The sequence below is a fragment of the Mobula birostris genome, chromosome 21, assembly GCF_030028105.1.
Source record: "Mobula birostris isolate sMobBir1 chromosome 21, sMobBir1.hap1, whole genome shotgun sequence".
Classification (NCBI taxonomy): domain Eukaryota; kingdom Metazoa; phylum Chordata; class Chondrichthyes; order Myliobatiformes; family Myliobatidae; genus Mobula; species Mobula birostris.
Window position 1 is genome coordinate 28510192 of NC_092390.1, and position 3921 is coordinate 28514112.

The following is a 3921-nucleotide window of genomic DNA, read 5'->3' on the forward strand; positions in this document are numbered from 1 at the left end:
GATAGATGGAAGAGGTAAAGGGCTGAAGAAGGAATCTGACAGGAGAGGAGAGTAGATCATGGGAGAAAGGGAAGGAGGAGGAGTACCAGTTGATGGGCAGGTGAGGAGAAGAGAAGGGGTCATTAGGGAGCCAAAACAGGGAATGGATAAAGAGAAATGAGGGAGAAGTTAAAGAAATCGACGTTCATGCCATCATGTTGGAGGCCTCCCAGACGGAATATGAGGTGTTGCTCATCCAACCTAAGAGTGACCTTATCTTGGCAGTAGAGGAGGCCATGGACCCACATATCAGAATGGGAATAGAAAGTAGAACTAAAATGGGTGGCCATCGGGAAATCTTGCCTTCTGCAGACAGAACATAGGTGCTTCTTTTTTCACTTCCTTTGGAGAAAGAAAGTTGAAGAGAAAATAAAAATTAGCCTGTCTTAAATGGATGACCTCTTACTTGTAAACAGTAATGCCTGATTTTAGATTGTAAAAGGGGATATCCTCTCCACATCTACCAAGCCAAGATTCTTCAAGATTCTAAATCAAGTCATCTCGCACTCTTCCAAACTTCCACTGGATTTGAGCTTGTTCAACCTTTTCACCATTTCGCGGCCACTTCGGTGGTGATGTCTGTTACCTGTCAAGTAGGGGACCGTGCACAATTCTGATTTGATGGAGACGGACGTGAGAGTACGGAGGAACATCTGGAAAACATCTGAAATGCCCGCTTCGCTGCCGCTGCTACTGTGTGGTCACTGGAATTTCCGGAGCAGAAGGCCCTGAAATCCTTGGCTTTCCGTGTTTCAGCAGCCGGGGCGAGGTCGAAAGCGCTCGGCAGAGGATGGCGCTCAGGAGGCTGTATCAGAGTGGCTAGTTGGAAGCTTGAAGTTTTCGGACGGATGGACTCAGTGTCGGCTGTGGTCGGCTGCTTCTAAGGCATCGGCAAGTTGACGGTGCCTGGAGGTTTATGGCAGGGAGTTTCTCCCTTTTGCCGCCTGCTATCGGGGACTCGGGGGGAGTCGATAGACTCGGGGACTTTTGAGACTTTATTTACTGTGCCCATGGTTTGTCCTTCATCAAATTATGGTATTGCTTTGCACTGCTGTAACTATATGTTATAATTATGTGGTTCTGTCAGTGTTAGTCTTTGGTTTGTCCTGTTTTCTGTGATATCACTCTGGAGAAACATTGTATCATTTCTTAATGCATGTATGCATTTCTAAATGACAATAATAGAGGACTGAGTGTCCTCATAATCTAAGTTTAGGTATCAGTTACTAAATGTCCTCTGAGCTGCTTCCAGTGTATTTACGTTCTGCTGGTACAACATTCTAGAACTGGTCTTACCTATGCTCCATGTCAATGAAGCACAATGTCCCCACATTTGTATTTATTTCCTTTAGTAACAAATTCAGATCAGATTTATTTATCATAGTGAAATGTGTCATTTATGCTAACAACCAACAGACCTGATGATGTGCTAAGTGTTGTGTATTTAATATTTCAGTAACATTGTAAGTATATTGTTTGATTAAAGATTCTTTGTTGTTTACATAATGCATTGCAGATTACCTGCAAATGTACATAAATGGCATACGTCATTATACCTACCGGGTGGGGGACGGCCGCTGATTAAGAGGGCGAGATTGCAGGAAGATGCTATCCCATTGCACTTCGGGTGTGCCAACGCCTGCGATATTTCCAAATGGGAGATACTCATCTGCAAAATTTGTGCTAGTAGGGGACTGCATTCACACTCTCCCTTTGTGGGTCAGCACAGTCGTGTAGTGATTAGCACAACGTTTTACTGTACCAGTGACAAGGGTTCATTCCTTGCCGCTGTCTGTAAGGAATTTGTACACTCACCCTGTGACTGCATGGGTTTCCTCCCACAGTCCAAAGGCATACTGGTGGGTAGGTTAATTTGTCATTGTAAATTTTCCTGTGATTAGGCTAGTACTAAATAGGTGGATTACTGTGTGGCACAGCTCGAAGAGCTGGAAGGGCTGGAAGGGCCTATTCTGTTCTGTACCTTAATAAATAAATTAAAACTTTTTAAAATCATGCTTCCAATGATAAGTAGGTGCCTCACTTAAAGTGAAAACGAACGTAGGCAAGTTATCTCCCACGTCCCTTGTTTTCCTTCTAGTTAGTTTTTTTGTTTTGGAGTTACAGAACTTAACAATGGTGATGAGTACATTTTAAAAGAACCTAAGTTGACTACCTGTCTGCTGAAGTGCAGTGGGACGGGTTTGAGTTTAAAACAAAAGCAATGCAGCACACGTCTCTTCTGAAAAGGAGACAGACACCAAGTTAAAAAAAGGCAGAAAATGGAAGAATTCATGGCTTCACAAATAGTGAGTGCCGTGTGATAATAATCACAAAAAAGAGCAGAAATGGCTACTTCAGAAAGATTGATGCATTCAATTGCATAAGAGATAATGGAATTTTCTATAATGAAAGGATTGAGCTGTATTTTAAAGAAAATGGAATAACCAATGAGAAGTGAGTTCCAATTTTGCTGAGTGCATTGGATTTAAAGGCATACAGTTTTTAGAAGTTTGACTGCTGCAACCAAACCACCTGAAATGAGCTTAACTGATATCGTGAAAGTATTGCAAGAACATTTAGGCTATGTCCACACTAGACCGGATAATTTTGAAAACACCTGTTTCATGTAAGAACAATAGGTGATGGCTGTGACATGTTTGGTGTTGAATCTCGCTGTGAAAGACTCGGTGCACGTTTGTCCAGTTACAGACTAGAAAAACTTAAAAGGAAATTGCCAAACGATGGACTGCTGTTGGCTCTTGCGCAGTAGGACTTAAAACTAAAAAAAAAACAAATACTGGAGCGTATGGAGGCAACCGACAGGGTGTTCACGGACAGTATGACCTGGCTGACGACGAACATTGAAAAACTGACTAACTCTGTTGCAGAGGGATTTGCAATGATGAGGAATATGATCGCCCCGCCCCCCCAGTACTCTTCACCGCCACAATACCAGCCTCACAGCCACTACAATAGCTACACATACGGACACACAGACCCCCGGGTGGCCTCACCAACATCTTCCCCACTCCCACAGAGGGGTCACCCTGGAAACATTTCCTACAGCCATAGTCTCTTCACCGATGAAAGAGACGACAGCTACAACTAAATGCAATAAGGCTTGTTACTGGGCAAAAGTGAAATTTGCTGTTACCTCATTTGTTTGCCTTTACTTTTGCCATGCCTTTCTGTATTATTTTGCTGTATTTAACATGTGCAATAAAACAAGTTGTTATGCAAAAGTGTTTTTATTTTTACCTGAGTAAAAGTGAAGCTTACAATTTTCTCTTTTTGGCCTTAACATTTTCACGTCTATGCCAAACATAAGCTACTACTTAAAAAGTGACATTTTGGAAGTAGTCACAATTGCATCTATTGAATGTTTGCACAAGCAATACATTAATAAAGCACCTTGTTAAATGTATAAAACATGTCTGCATCAGTTTTATCTTGTATTTCCATACAATGTTCCATTAGGCTGTTACAAACCTATTGGCAGAGAAGTACTTGCATAAATAGGTAAACCACCTCCATACAAGCAAGGTCAGAAAACAGGGCAAAGTGAGTATACTTATTTATTCAGTATTCAGTAAGTTATGGGTCAAAGTATTTGGTAAGTACATTTCTAACTCTTCTGGCTTCTTTCTTGTTGCCGTCTGTTCTGAAATTGTGTGGGGGGTTGAAATTGTTGTTGTGGTGTTTGGAGGTTGCGTTCAAGAAAACAATGAAATGCCGTGCGGCCGTCACCACCTGTTCTGGCACATCATGACAGCGTTTTTAAAAAGAGCTGGTTACCCCGTACACACTACACCGGCCATTAGGCATTTTCAGATTTATTCACTCTGGAGAGCGTTTTTGAAAAGCTCCGTTTTTGGGGGAGGA

At 42.1% G+C, this 3921-nt stretch overlaps 1 non-coding gene across 1 annotated transcript; it reads left to right on the forward strand.

Annotated features, from left to right (window-relative positions):
* The first annotated feature begins 1591 nt into the window (after nt 1–1591).
* Nucleotides 1592–1754, forward strand: LOC140186035 (U1 spliceosomal RNA). The gene has a single exon (XR_011882768.1). It is a non-coding gene; the product is annotated as a U1 spliceosomal RNA (small nuclear RNA).
* The last annotated feature ends 2167 nt before the right edge of the window (nt 1755–3921 follow it).